Below are 16,475 nucleotides of genomic sequence, written 5' to 3'. Positions count from 1 at the left end.
ATGTCTGAGCCATAGTGAGATTTACAACATTGATTTTAATGTGGCTACTGCTTGTGTTTATCCCCCTCTGTATTAATATCTTCTCTGTTGCCAAGAACGAGCCAACCTTTTTGGATTGCTTCCATTATTTTTTCTGTCTGTCTCACAGCTGATGATAATAAAGTCCATTTTCATATTCACATGGAATGATAATCTTATAAGCACACCTTCACAGGTAGATGTCCAGTTTTAATTTTGATAGAGATGAAATTCATATCTGCAGGTAATTTTTGTTGCTTAGCCCCCAACTCCGTCCTGATTGAGCAGATGTATAATCAAAAGCATTCTAGCCTTCCAACCACGACCATCACATTTATTTTTCAGACCTAATATAGCTCTGGTGAATAAATAGGGGTTTTAGGGTCGAATAGAATAGCATCAGCTTCTGAAATACTTCTTGAGGAATATGCTTCAAGCGTATAAGATGTTGTCCCTTTCATTCTTGAAGATGACAACTGGGTATTGATTTTTATTCTTTCTATTAAATTAGATGCTTTCAGAGTGGTGAAGCACTTCAAACCCTCTTGGATAGATCTTTGTTCTTGTGTGTGTGTGTGTGTGTGTGTGTGTGCGTGTGTTGGCGTGCACGCATACATGTATGTATGCATGTGCACACGTGTGTGTGATGTATATGTTCTCATCAAAAATAACTGCAAAGGCCCTCAAGAAGTTAATTTGGCAGTGAGATTTAATACATGTTGATGAAAGTTTACATATAAATGTGTGTGAGAGGGAGAGGGAGGGAGAGAGAGAAAGAGAGAGAGAGAGAGAGAGAGAGAGAGAGAGAGAGAGAGAACTGAGTTCAATATCTGACAGATGTTTAAACTAACCGTCATCCTATCAATTTCACCAAACAAGAACGACCTGGAAGGGCCAGGGTCACTCCTCGTCTTCTAACAAGCATGTAAAAAGAAACATCTGCTGTAGTGTATCTGGGTGGAACACATTGTTCCACAATATCTCAAATTAGCTAACTGTTGGGAATATGTACCAGAACTGCCTGGTTAATCTACAGGCACTGGATAATCTGATTGAGTCTCAGCCCAGCAGGATCTACCGATTCCCATGGTACATGTTGCGATTAGCTCCAGACTTTGAACACAGGCTAATATCAGAGTTGATTAACATGTGACCTTTTAAAGGGCTAATTGTGGTCTTCTGAAAGAATTACAATGTTTTTTGGGGGGAAAATTATCTTTTATTTTTCACTTGTTTCAGTGATTGAACTGCATCCGTGCTGGTGCACCATCATGATGAGTTTAATTAAACAAACTGGTCCCACCATTTATTTTTGAAGCCCAGTAATTATTCTCTTAATCTCTTTTGCCAAACCACCACCAGTTGTCGAGCAATGATGGTAGTAGGTAGCAAATACAGAGTTACACACACACACACATATATATATATATATATATATATATATATATAAGGGATTTCTTTTAGTTTCCCTCTATGAAATCTTCTCACAAGGTTTTGGACAGCCATTGACTTTAATAGAAAACACTTGCCCTATGTGCCATGCAGTGGGGCTGAACCCAGGATTACATGGTTAGGGAGCAAGCTTCTTAAGTACACTGCCACACAGTATCTCTGCAGAAATATATTTTAATGGGTTTAATTTTACCTAAAGCCACTCTTTTTAACTCCTTTATATCCCTTTATGGAGGCGCAATGGCCCAGTGGTTAGGGCAGCAGACTCGCGGTCATAGGATCGCGGTTTCGATTCCCAGACCGGGCGTTGTGAGAGTTTATTGAGCGAAAACACCTAAAAGCTCCATGAGGTTCCGGCATGGGATGGTGGCGAACCCTGCTGTACTCTTTCACCACAACTTTCTCTCACTCTTACTTCCTGTTTCTGTTGTACCTGTAATTCAAAGGGGCCAGCCTTGTCACACTGTGTCACGCTGAATATCCCCGAGAACTACGTTAAGGGTACACGTGTCTGTGGAGTGCTCAGCCACTTGCACGTTAATTTCACGAGCAGGCTGTTCCGTTGATCAGATCAACTGGAACCCTCGACGTCATAAGCGACGGCGTGCCAACAACAAACAACAACAATATATCCCTTTACACTTCTTATCATTTATTCCAAGTAATCACTTTAAAAGTAAGCTGAGTTATATTTAATATACCATTGAAATCCTGAGAGATTTTTAGAAAATATAATGTAAAAAGAAATGGTTATGCTGGAGGTGCTTATTCTGAAACTCTGCTTTTTTAAATATTTAATAATTACGTTTTATAAAACAATAAGGTTTAGCAGTACAAACAGCTTTTTTTTTGAAATGCAGCCTTGTTAGATAAGTTAACTTCAATACAACATTCTGATATAAAAAGCTTTCCATCTCTGGGTTAGATACCATGGCTAGTGTACACGTTAAACTCACCATCATCCCCCCACCAGGTGGATGTCTTCTACAGCTGTATCATCTCCTCCTCCTCCCCATGACATATACACACTTTCGTATAGGGACTTGGACTGCAGATGGGAAATATAATGGGTTGAACATATTCAGTCAAAGAGATAGGATATAATTAAACTAAAGGGAAAAAGGCAAACGGTTTGAGACTAATTGGCTGCTATAGTACTTCAGCACATTCCTGCACCTGCACAACATTATTAACTAGAAACCAAACAGAGAGTTCTGTGATCATTTGTCTTATTAGAAATAGCACCTCAGTTTTTTTGTTTTTTTTTTCCCAATCACATCTTACTGTCTATGAACGACACCTTGGACAATATTATTCTCTCATGTACAAACTGACAGTTTGGTCATGGCTGGAACGCTTTTGATCATAGTTATGCTCAAACAGTACTGTGTGTGTTGGCACTCCGTCACTTACGATGTCGAGGGTTCCAGTTGATCCGATCAATGGAACAGCCTGCTCGTGTAATTAACATGCAAGTGGCTGAGCACTCCACAGACACATGTACCCACAACGTAGATCTCGGGGATATTCAGCGTGACACAGTGTGACAAGGCTGACCCTTTGAATTACAGGCACAACAGAAACAGGAAGTAAGAGTGAAAGAAAGTTGTGGTGGAGGAGTACAGCAGGGTTCGCCACCATCCCCTGCCGGAGCCTCGTGGAGCTTTAGGTGTTTTCGCTCAATAAACACTCACAACGACCGGTCTGGGAATCGAAACCGCGATCTTATGACCGCGAGTTCGCTGCCCTAACCACTGAACCATTGCGCCTCCACCCAAACAGTGCTAATCTGGGGTGAAACAACACCAACCAGCATGTCTTCTAGCATTCATTTCATTGATGCTAGAGCTAAGTACACCAGAGTTATTTTAGACACATTTCTCTCCACTGATATCCTAATTCATACAAATAGACAATGCTGTGTAATTTTTGGATATCTGATGACTCTCATCTTCATTGTATACCAACATTAGCAATCCTCTTATTCTCATTTTCTTTCTTGGTTTCATAGACCTAACATCCAGCTCCCCACTTATCTTTCTGATATCACTCCTAGCTACCTACATTCTTCCACTCCTAAGCTTTTATACACGAGCATGTTACTTAACTCATCTATCAACTATATACTATACCCATGTTACCTGCTGCTTGACTGGAGACCTGCTTCATCCATAGAACTTAAAAGACTCAAGGCAGGTTGTCTCTGAAGAACACCTGTTTTTTGTTTTGTGTTTTTTTTCTTTATTTCAAGATATTCGCTACCCAACCACATGGTTCTGGGCTTAGTCCCACCTTGAGCACTTGTCTTCTACTATAGCCCTGAGCTAACCAAGACCTTACGAGTGGATTTGATGGACTGAAAGAAGCTTGTGCGCATGTATATATGTATGTATGTGTATTGATTGAGTAGTCACTGCTGATGAGTTTGTAATTTTCAAACAAAACTAGCCGAGTATAATAATCTAGCTTCACTGTGGGGCAGTTATCTCTCCTGTTAGTATATGAAAATGTTCTCTTGCAGCTTTGAGGGGTTTTTAACTCTAGCAATATGTCACTCTTACTCACAATTAGTGGCAATTGAATTTTTTGTTTATGGTTTTATTTTGCATATAGCCACCTTCGTTATAATATATATATATATATAAATAAGGATAAGATTGATATTTAAAATATTGATCTTATCAAGTGGCCAGCATGGGAATAAAAACCATCAAAGGTAATAATTATTTAAAATTATAATACAGGGTATCTAAGAGATACCGCCACGCTGAAAAATAGCAGGATTTGACTGCAATTTTTCAGCGTGGCGGTATCTCTTAGATACCCTGTATTATAATTTTAAATAATTTATATATATATATATATATACTGGCCTTCATGCCTGTGTCACGTAAAAGCACCCACTACACTCTCTGAGTGGTTGGCGTTAGGAAGGGCATCCAGCTGTAGAAACTCTGCCAAATCAGATTGGAGCCTGGTGCAGCCACCTGGTTCACCAGTCCTCAGTGTGTTCCTTCCTTTTTTTAAAAAAAATAGTGGAGTTGATTTGAGGGAGATTTGGCTACTTCTAAAAGAGACTCTCATGTAATCCATACTATCATTTTATATATGAAGGAGTAACATTATCCAAAATGTCATTTACACATTAATGAATGATTTGAGAAAAATTTAGCTACTATTTCTAGCAAGTCAGGTGATTACATAGAGCTTCCTGGTTGGCTTGTAGTTAATAATGGAGTGCAGGTGCAGGAATGTGCTGGTGTACTATAGCAGACAATTAGTCTCAAACTGTTTGCCTTTTTCCCTTAAGTTTAATTATATTTTCTCTCTTTGACTGTGAATATATTCAATCCTTTAATATATCCATAGATTACATTATCTTATTTTATCATTTATCTTGACTTCTTTAATTACTCCAAAATAGTAAGATAAACTTTATGTAGTTATTAAAAAATAAATGGAGCCTCTGTCACTCTATTTTTTAATAAGGCCACTGGCTCTTAGCGACATCAGTACCTGTTTTCGCTCTGTATTTCTATGTATATTGCTATTTCCAGTGCTGAGGTATCTACCATTGACAAGGCCAAATTAGGCCAAAATCACCAAATTACTATATGAGAGTTTTCTCTCTTGGTATATATATCACAGTATTTGTGTTTTCTAACACAACGTCCATATATCTATTTGCTTCTCTGTAAAAAATATAACTACAAGGCCCATACCAGAGATATTACCCAGTCTTTTTGTACTGTTGCTTCTCGATTGTGAGGAAAATGGCTGAACAGAATCCTCTCCATCTCCCCTCCTGTTTTCATCATACATACACCACTCATCTTGCACATCAGCATTTCAGCTACATAACAACACCTACAGTCTATTGTGCTGATGGTGACAAAGACAAACTTGAGAAGAAGATGCTTGTTATTGTTTGTTTAGTAGCTTGTCAGCTTTGATTGAGTAACTCTCTGGCCCTAAAACAGGTAGAATATTTGGGCCAGGCATGATTTATTTAAATACTAAAAGACTTAAATTAAAACTATCCATTAAACTTTCATGTGTTTGTCCCCCCCCCCCACCATCGCTTGACAACTGATGGTGTTGGGGACAAATAAAAAAAAAATTGAAAAAAAAAAATATTGTGTGCACTGTAGAAGTATATCCAATTTATTGCATATATATTTTAACAACAAAATTTTATATGGATCCTGGTTGAGAACCACTGTAGAAGATTGCTAAGGTTCCTTGTGATTGTTTTTTTAAGCTTCAAGCAAGCCATGCTTTGAACAAACCTCTATCATTTTAGCTAATATAATTCCTTCATTTTCCTGAACATTCTATACCCTGGTGATTATTTCTTGCAAGTTGAGTGCAGTTATAGTCGTTTAGTCTCGAATTAGCCTTGCTTCATTATCTCATCCTTTTGTAAGACATATAGGGCCACATTATTTAATGTATTCTTTTCTAAAATAGTAAGGGGTAACTTCAGGGCTATTTGGCTGCTAATTCTAGCACATGCAATGACCACACAATGGTTTTCTTGTTGTAGTTGCTGTGGGGTTTTTTGATAATGATCAGAAGAATGTGCTCACACCTGACTCACAACTCCTGCAGTGTTGAGTGCTGACGTGGAAGGTATTCTTGTTCACACAGCTGGTGCGATAAAACAATCTGTTGTAGAAATAGAAGTAGGAGTTAATATTAATTTAAATAAGGCAACATTAATATACACCTCCCTTATGTGTGTGTGTGTGTGTGTACACACACACAGACACATATATATACATATTCTGTGTACATATATGTATATATATATATTATATTAGATATATATATATACTCTTTTTTACTCGTTTCAATCATTTGACTGGCCATGCTGGAGCACCGCCTTTAGTCGAGAAAATCGACCCCAGGACTTATTCTTTGTCAGCCTAGTACTTATTCTATCGGTCTCTTTTTGCCAAACCGCTAAGTTATGGGGACGTAAACACACCAGCATCGGTTGTCAAGCGATGGTAGGGGGACAAACACAGACACACAAACACACATACATATATATATATACGATGGGCTTCTTTCAGTTTCCGTCTACCAAATCCACTCACGAGGCTTTGGTCGGCCCGAGACTATAGTAGAAGACACTTGCCCAAGGTGCCACATAGTGGGACTGAACCCAGAACCATGTGGTTGGTAAGCAAGCTACTTACCACAGATATATATTAGATATATATCTGTGTATATATATATATATATATATATATATATATATATATATATATATATATATACATATTATATTGTATTATATTATATTATATTATTTATATACTGAGGGTGATAAATTGAATATTAATTTCAATTTAAAACCAGTGGTCTAGCATATAAAAAAATCTGATAATTCAGAAAAATTGTATTACATGCGTATAAGAAGGGATGACCACTAGGTGGACATCCAATATGCTAGAAAGAGGTCATCAACGACCCAACTGAAGCAAGTAAAAGGATATATATATATACACACACATATACAACCCACTGAGGGAATTTTGTACCCATTCAAGGTGCTAGAAATAGTAGCCAAATTTCCTTGAAATCACACTATTGTTTTTTCCCCTATAATGCCTACGTTATTAACATGTACATGCAGAAAGAAATTTATATATATTTTTATTGAAATGTCGAAATAGTTTGCAGCAAATATATTTTCCTTTTGTTTTTCTATTTGTAGCTGTCCCATGTTTCGATCCACAACATATTACAGTTGTGGTTGGTCAGTCCAGTCCACTATTGCTTCAAGATTGAAATGACCTTTTAGTCTGTCCAAAACCTATCACTCCTCTTGTGCCTTAACACAACAATAGTGCACAGGTAAGTCAATTTTTTTCATATATATATTGTAGAATGAAGATAGGAGACAGACTTTTCAAGTCACGGCAGAAGACAGAAGGGAGAAGGGATCTTTTAACACTGTCGCAGAAAATCTCTGAGATTTGGGAGAAAGTTTTGAAATAGATGCCAGGTCGTTCTTAAGGGAGGCAACTCCAACTTGGCTTATTGGTCCTATTGTAAAACACGAGTTATCTCCCGATACTATTCGTTTCTTGAGAAAGAAAATTAGAAAGAATTCATCAGTTAACAGTGAGAATAGGTTTTTAGTCAGATTGTAATTTCATTCTTATTTGGCTGTGAATGACAGAACCAGCAGTTTGGATTAATTTGAGAATTGAACCTTGGACACCTGGAATGTCATTGATGTCTTTGCCTTCAATGTTCTGCAGGCTTCCTAGAAAGCTCAATCTGGAATCAATATAATTAACTACAGACCTCCTCTAAAATTTGTCCTCTTGTACCAATTTTATTCAGGGTTGATAACTGTTAAAATTTGTAGTTTGAATACCTTGGAACTTGTTTCTTTTAAAGTTTGAACTGAATAATAAAATTTAAACAATTCAGTACATGTTAAACATTTTTTCCATGTCTTTTTAGTTTATTTAAAGTTATGAATTTCTTTGTGGAACTCAGACAAACTGTTACATTCTGTTTTTGATATAAATATTATTTGCTCCCTCAACCTGTTATCTTTTTGATTCCAAATCAGCCATCAAATCTTAGGTATTCCAGCTATGACCATCCAGTAGTTATTTTTTTCAAGCATCATATATCTAGGACTCCATTATCAAATGTCTCCCTCCTTTCTCAAAGCACTAGAGTGTAATTTGGGAGTGACTTGGCTGTTATATCTCACAGGCTGAATAACCCCCACTATGACCATCATAATAACCACCACCACCACACATTTGTAGGAGCCTTCGTCTCTTGTTTGACCTCTTGTTTTAAAAGTATATTGTCCATATTCTAAGTAGGTTTTTGAGGAGACAAAATTAAAACATCAATGTCTCTAAGTCCCCTCACATCAATGAACCATGTGTTATGAAGACACATCATCTAAAGAGAGTTGATCTCTAATGACAAAAAAAAATCTATGATTCACACTTAAATCTATGAGAATATATTGAAAATTAATAGATATTTTGCTGTAATTCATTTGTATTTTCTATTTTAATTTCAATTTTTTACTTGAAAAAAAACAAAGCTTTCTGTGTTTCTTTTCTCTTTTCTTCCTATCATTTGATTGAAGCTAACTCTGCATTTGTTTCATCCTATCAATGTTTTAAAACAAGAGGCCAAACAAGAGACAAAGGCTCTTACAAATGGTAGACTAGTACCCTTTTTAACACCACGGATATCTAATAGAGTCAAATCAATTGCAAGGATTCAGGCTTGATCTCCAGTCTTAGGAGGACTGTTTTCCTTCTGCCTATCTCAAAGGTCCTAACCCTTTCAAAATAAGGACCCTTCTCTAACACATAAAAATAAATGTAACCTTGAACTTATTTTTGAAATCATGTTATTTCTGGGGTTTTTTAATCCTATTCCTCATTAACTAATTTATTTTCTATTAGCACTAACCAAAACTGCTACTTAAGGAAATAATTAAAATGGTTAATTCAACCCTTGATTGGTTGGCATAAAGAATTGTTATGTATAAAAATATATGATAGATGCACACATGATAGGTAGGTAGGTAAGTAGGCAGGCAAGCATGTGGGTGGGTGGGCGGGCGAGTGGATGTGTGGGTGTATAAGTAGCTGAGAGAGCATTTAAGTTTATCCCCTGCAGAATTTTATGAGTTCAAGAATTATCTAAAACTGACTAACGGTCTTGTTGCCTTTTCAATATGGCACCATGCATCATTGATCTAGTATAGACTTAAAGGAGTCAGTCATCCTGTTTGTTTCTATGCAATACCCAGTTACCCTGTATCAGCAAGACAGAGAGGTTTTTTCACTCTGATTGATCAGAAATTTCAGCCTAATCTCCATCACACTGCATCCTAACATCTTACATAAAGAAGATACTTTGGATTGTGTAGTTCTATATACCCTTAGGAGGCGCAATGGCCCATTGGTTAGGGCAGCGGACTCGCGGTTTCGATTCCCACACCGGGCGTTGTGAGTGTTTATTGAGCGAAAACATCTAAAGCTCCACGAGGCTCCGCAGGGGATGGTGGCGAACCCTGCTGTACCACAACTTTCTCTCACTCTTACTTCCTGTTTCTGTTGTGCCTGTAATTCAAAGGGTCAGCCTTGTCACACTGTGTCATGCTGAATATCCCCGAGAACTACGTTAAGGGTACACGTGTCTGTGGAGTGCTCAGCCACTTGCACGTTAATTTCACGAGTTGGCTGTTCCGTTGATCGGATCAACTGGAACCCTCGACGTCGTAAGCGACGGAGTGCCAACAACAACATTATACCCTTAATTTGGAAATCTCACAGCTAGATGCATTTGGTCAGGGTTTTCCTGGAGAGCTAAACAACAACAATATTATCGCCAATAAGAATTCTTTACAAGTCATTCATGAAATGTCTACGTGGTCACTCAATCTACTAAAAATAGCTACTAAATCTCCATGAAATCCTACCGGCTCGATGCGGCATGATATTAAATACTTGATTCTCTTCGTAAATAGAAACAATTGCTTATCGAAGACAAGCATCCACTATTGAATAAAAACAAAAACACACGGGAACAAGTAAACCTACGGACGAAATGCTTTTTTTACGTTCCATCGTATTGCTCGTTCAATCCCCGCTGAGGTCGATTTTACCGTTTTGCTCATTAGGGTCCGATAAAGTAAAATACCGTTCTGTACAAAAGAGGGGTGGGGAGGCAGTCCATTAAATCAGTTATATCCACTCCTAGAGACAGGGACAGATAGACAGACAGGTGGTATTGCCTTTTTCCTTCGATATACAATCGTATGATCGCGACTTGTCCATTTTGCCCAATTGTGTTGTCTCCCTTGGAAGGCGTGACTATCATTTGTCAATCACAATGTATTGGTGATGTCACTTTTCCTAAATTTGTCTTGCGTAACTTGTGTTTTGGCAATTACAGTTAGATTTATAGGTTTGATGTGAAAGGTGAGTGCACAGTGTTTCCTATCCGTTTGTTCGTCTCTTAATGTTTTGAGGGTTTTTTTTTGTTTTGTTTTGTTTTTTTCTGGCTGTAAAATTAGAAATTATAACAATGGTTTCTAGCGTAAGCACCATGTTTGGGGAAGGGGTAACTGAAGTCAATTTATCGATCCAATACTTAATTGATACTTAGTTATAGTAATCGATTTCCGTCACCACCAGTGAATTTGATCTCGGAATTTAAAAAGACGTAACTAAATGCTATGAAAACATTTTGTCCGGCACACTCCAGATACTACTATAATCCATTGTATTTACTATAATCCTTTGTATTATAGGCACAAGGCCTGACATTTGGGGGGTGGAGACTAGTCGATTACATCGACTCCAGTGCGTAACTGGTACTTATTTCATCGACCACGAAAAAAATTGAAGGCAAAGTCGACCTGGGCGGAATTTGAACTCAGAGCATAAAGGCAGACGAAATACCGCTAAGCATTTCGCCTGGTATGCTAACAATTCTGCCAGCTCGCCGCCTTAATAATAATAATAATAATAATAATAATAATAATAATAATAATAATAATAATAATAATAATAATACTTTCTACTATAGGCACAAGGCTTGAAATTTGTGGGGAGGGGAATAGTCGATTACATCGACCCCAGTGTTTCACTGGTACTTAATCTATCAACCTCGAAAGGATGAAAGGCAAAGTCGACCACGGCGGATTTTGAATAATAATTTTTGCCACGAGGGCAGCTTGGGGGAGGGGATTAAGTCTATTAATTTATCGACCCCGAAAGGATGAAAGGCAAAGTCGACCACGGCGGATTTTGAATAATAATTTTTGCCACGAGGGCAGCTTGGGGGAGGGGATTAAGTCTATTAATTTATCGACCCCGAAAGGATGAAAGGCAAAGTCGACCTCGGCGGAATTTGACGTAGCGCGGCGAAATACTGCAATGCTTGTTTCTGATTGTGTACAAGACCGTCAATTTTGAAGAGAAGGGATTAGTCAATACCGTCAACCCAGTATTAAACTGGTACGTTATGTTATCGACCCCCGGGGGGGGGGGGATAAAAAGCAATTTTGACCTCTCGGTGGGATTTGAACTCAGAAAAAAAAACAAAAAAAAACAAGAAATGCTGCTGGGCATTTTGTCCAACTCCCTAACGATTCTGCCATGGTGGTGATGATTTCTTCTATTTGTCACAAGGACCCATTCATACATAGAATAGATTTGTTACAACGGGAATACAAATATGTGAAGTACAACAAAGTTATATATAAACGAGGAAAGAAAGGGTCCGATACTTCATACAGTATATGAAGACGTGTTAAATATTTTAAAGTTACACAAAATAATTTCTACAAGTAATTATAATATCATACAAATATAATTGTTAAAAAAAGATATGATTTAAAGAAACAAGAAAACAAATAGGGAAATCCGGCCCTACATGAGTAAGAAACTACCAGGGTCTCGTCCCCACCCACATCTCTGATCATCTTCCCCGCTAATGAAAGTGTTATGGTGCTTGGCATATTTATTTCCGAATGTGCACGTCAGTGGTTCGGGTATCGATTCTATTGTATTGGTAGTAGCCCACACACGCTTCATTGTTCATATAGCTGCTAGTAAACTGCCGATAAAAGTTTCGCTGTCAGTGTTATTTTATTATTAATAATATTAATATTCTTTTGCTGAGTCTGGAGAAAGAGGCAATATCTGTTGACCTCTGTAGGCATTCTGACACCGGTAAGTTTGACACTGTTAATGTTCCGTTTAAACTAACGTAGGTCAACACTTGCAGGAAAAATATGAGCTGGGAGAAGCTTCCAGAGGGTTGATGTTCTGGTGGGAAAGACTGGGCATAATTCAGAATGTTCTTTATATTCTTCCTCCATCGCTACGATCCACCTTCTTACCATTTCGTACTCCTCCAATATATCATTCAAGAGGTTCACCAGATCTTTAATGGATCTTCTCACCACTGTAAACCCCGTGGCTTTCTGGGAGAAGGTGAACGTGGTGTTTTTGATGTGGAGTTCTTGCGTTGTAGAATAATTTCTTTTAATAGTTCTGGGTACAAAACCCAAAAAATTTAAAGGAAAGTACTGTCAAATATATCGACCCAGTACTTTGATTGGTATCTGTTTAAGTCGTCCTCGGAATAATAATTGAGAATTGTCTGATTTATTTTATACCTTAGTCAATGTCTTTAACGTCAAGTTGTCTTCTTCAACGTTGGACTTAACTTGGTTTTTAGAAAATAATACATCCAGTGGTGGTCCATATTAAATTCTGTTGTAAGAACAAAGTATATCCTTACCTGACGTATTTTATATTTGCCCCGCTAACTCTACCCCTTTGACATTAACGATCACTTATGAAGTGGGGGCCGTTTCTATCTCAGTTCCGTTGACTGGGGTGTATGTCGGAGGTTGTGGTTTAGCTTTTAAGTTAGCCCTTGTCGTATCTGCAGTCAGAAGTTACAGTAATTAAGAAGCCCCCCTCCAGAATCACGTAGTTACCGGTTCGATCCTACTGTGAGGTATTTTGGGCAAGTACGAGTGAAATTTGTAGATGGGAACTAGGCAAATGCCCGTCATCCTACTGAGCTTGATGGTTCGATACTAAAAAAAAGGGGGTGGTGGCTGTATCCCTGCTTGTTAGCACCCGTATTTTATTCGCGCATACTCTTTGTAAGAATATTAATCAGGGTTTGTTTTTGTTTCGTTTTTTTTTTATTTTACATTATTTAAGGTTTTTTTTTCTTTCCCTTTTTATGATGTGTAGTATGAGCTTTTAGGGAAATTTGGCTACTTTTACTGGCTGATCAAGTGACCATGTAGAGGTGCTCAATTGGTTCGTAGGGTCAAGGTAAAAGCCAGTATAACCTTTGAACTTCGATAGGTCAGTCAATAAGTTTAAATTTACTTGTTGACAGATCTTAAGTATCGACACATGAAAAAAAAAAATGAAAGTTGTTTTTTATTATTATTTCGTGAAATTTAGAGCTCAAAAAAAAAAATAATAATACTGTGATACTTGTCTATTTTAACATTTTCGTTTGAAAATTAAGGATTTATCCAACATATTTACCGCTGTTTTCACCCAGTTTATCATCAATATAGAGTAACTTTCCTTCGATAAAATACGGGCTACTATTGTATAGCTCTTATACAAGTAATTCCGACTAATCTGTCACAAGAGATTGTTATGTTCCTCCAATTTTTAGTAGCCCAATGTTCACAGAAATCTTACGCTATGCAAAAGTTATCCTGTGATAAAAACTGTACACACTGAATGTATAATATAAGAATGCCCATTAATATTTTTTTTTCTTTTTTTTGCATACCGATTGCAAAAAGGGCGCGCGCGCACAGTTTAGAGGGAACAGTTATTTCAAGTATCCATAGCAACATAAATTGTATTATTTTTGCATCCCCTTTCACTTCGCCGCATACGCAATGCATGTTTCTAGAAATACCATTTCGTTCCTGTAACAGTGATTGATATTATTGGTTATCAACTTGAAATTCGTTGGAATGATTTCGAAGAACAGAACGAAAGTATTTAATAATGAACATCTTACAGAACGAGAGCATTCAGTGGAGAAAAAAAGAAAAGCACTTCACTTTCGATGTATCTATTCTATTCTCTTCTTCTTCTTCTTCTTCTTCTTCTTCTCTCCCCCTCTCTTTCTTTCTCCCTCCACACACACCTTTCATTTTGATAAATAGAAATCGGATTTTCCTTGGATATTTCTCTTCAAAGAAATTCACCTTTACCATCTTTTGCCCTCAAACGTTACAACTCAACATCTATTATCGACACACGGACATACCTTATTTTAAGAAATTCCTTTGATTATTTCTACCATAGTCGTCAACCATTCCATTCATATTTTATTTGTTGTTAACTGGATTACTCTTTTTCTTCGCTGCGTTTGTTTTGTTTTGTGTGCATGCGTCCGTGTTGAAAATATAATATATGCTTCTAAGACAAACTTTACATGTGTTTGTTACATTTTTACTGTAAGACGATTTATTTTCAAATTTGAAACCATTATTATACCAAATCTGAAATTTGCAAAATTTGAAATTTGAAACCTTAATTTGTAATTTTCATTTAAAGTTATTACACTCTTCTGCTAGACTTTTTTGCTTTCTTTCTCCAAATAAGAGGGTTAGGGTTAGGGTTCGAGTTTTAGAGATAGGGTTAGGGTTAGCTAAAACCAGTACAAACGCACTTTATTCAAGGGGAAAGATCCAATTACACCGCTAGAACGTCTTGTTTACATTCCATAGCAGTAATTGTTTTCACCTCAATAGACGTCAGTGAGTGGTATAAATTACCGAAATACGACAATTTTAACACGAAATAGCTTTAAAAAGATAAAATTTTCTCAATAACACTAAGAGTAAAAGATGTTTTATATGACACATTCTACCAGTCTCCCAAGTTTGAAAGTGTTTCGTTAAGAAAACAAGTGGTGCCTGCCAAATCAGAAAAATCCAATAAGAGGCAAATATAATTTCATTGACAATTTCTTTTTGTGTCCGTCTTGTACATTTCCACCTACCTACATCTAATCATCGTCTTCATCCTCGTCCTCCATGCAGAGTATAGATGCCAATAAGACATCTCGATTAGTCTCAGTATTTGGCAGTTGGGTTGCCATTGTGGCAAGGTGTAATTGCTAACCAGAGCTTCAGTTCAGGGATCTTCACCATTGCTACTCTTGCATCTCTTTTAGATTGTCCATCAGGCGGCTTACCATTTCCTCTCTCAATCTAGGTTTCGATAGGTTACTGGTTTGCCTCTTTCCACAAAGCTTTGTTTGCGAGTCTTTCTTGCCATCTCACCTGAAAGATGTTTGGAGACATCTGTCTTGTTAGGGTTTAATGCAAAAATCTGTTGCTAAGGATACAAAAAATTCTTCAATAAAGTTCTTTAGCTAAATCTAGATATGAACAACTTCGCCATGTTGGGGGGGGGGACAAACACAGACATACAAACAAATACATACATATATATATACATATATATACGACGGGCTTCTTTCAGTTTCCGTCAACCAAATCCACTCACAAGGCTTTGGTCAGCCCGAGGCTATAGTAGAAGACACTTGCCTAAGGTGCCACGCAGTGGGAATGAACCCAGAACCATGTGGTTGGTAAGCAAGCTACTTACCACACAGCCACTCCTGAATGGAGCATGAGTTTTTTTTACTACTTAAAACTTTGGTTTTGCTATGTTGGCATTGAGTCCTTTGAACTTTTAATTATCCTTGCATGTCTGAAATGAATATTTCCTGCAATTCAAGGCTAAAATCTCCACAGACTTTTAGTCTTGAGTTCTTGTGTTACTGACCCAAGAACAACAACCAAATAGCAAAAAGCTGAGGATAACATGATGGTCAACACCTGTTTGTAGACTAAATTCTTTACATCTCTACTTACTTTTCTCCACACTCACCTGACTGCACAGCAAAAGGCTTTACCAAAGTTCTTCTTTAGATCAGTGAATGTAAAGTATAACGGTCTCTTGATAGCTTAGCTCTTCTTTAGTTGTTTTCTGCAGTTCTCAGATCAAGGGTTGTCCTGACAGCATACTTATGTAGTCCATTTCAATGTTTATCAAATTTTCTGGTCCGACCTTTCTCACCAGACTAGACTGGTGGTAGTTCTGGTTTGGTCTCTTATGACCCAACTACACAGCACATTGTACTGGATTACATTTTACCAGTAGCATTCACCAGTGACTTGACAAAGTGAGTAGAAGTACATCTTAAGAAAACACTTATTTGTAGGATACAGAGAAAAATAAGTTGAAGGACAACTTTGTCATTTTCCAGAAGCTCTTTCCATTCATAATACATAGTGTCTGAAAGCTTATTTGTTTTAGTTGCCATTACAGTTAGAATAATTTCTTTTCGTTCACATATAAAATACTAAAAGCTGGTTTGAGTGTTGGCTCCACTTTTTTAAATTTTTTTTTTTTACTTTTTGACAT

General features: G+C 37.3%; 1 protein-coding gene across 7 annotated transcripts in view; it reads left to right on the top strand.

Annotated features, from left to right (window-relative positions):
* The window catches only part of LOC106880179 (uncharacterized), an 82,696-nt gene that overhangs the window by 54,418 nt on the left and 11,803 nt on the right, over window positions 1–16,475 (top strand). For 3 of the 7 annotated variants that reach the window (XM_014930027.3, XM_014930025.3, XM_014930026.3), the window contains one exon: window positions 7,196–7,335. The gene's annotated coding sequence lies outside the window, so the exon portion shown is untranslated. Of the gene's footprint in view, window positions 1–7,195; window positions 7,336–10,328; window positions 10,455–11,388; window positions 12,213–13,947; window positions 14,103–14,473; window positions 14,495–16,475 lie in introns of those variants that run through there. The other 4 variants (XM_014930029.3, XM_052972089.2, XM_014930028.3 and 1 more) reach the window with 4 other exon arrangements.

Source organism: Octopus bimaculoides, chromosome 12 (assembly GCF_046866305.1).
Source record: "Octopus bimaculoides isolate indiv1 chromosome 12, ASM4686630v1, whole genome shotgun sequence".
Taxonomy (NCBI): Eukaryota; Metazoa; Mollusca; class Cephalopoda; order Octopoda; family Octopodidae; genus Octopus; species Octopus bimaculoides.
The sequence above is the reverse complement of the archived record's forward strand: the minus strand, read 5'-3'. Positions and strand labels throughout refer to the sequence as shown.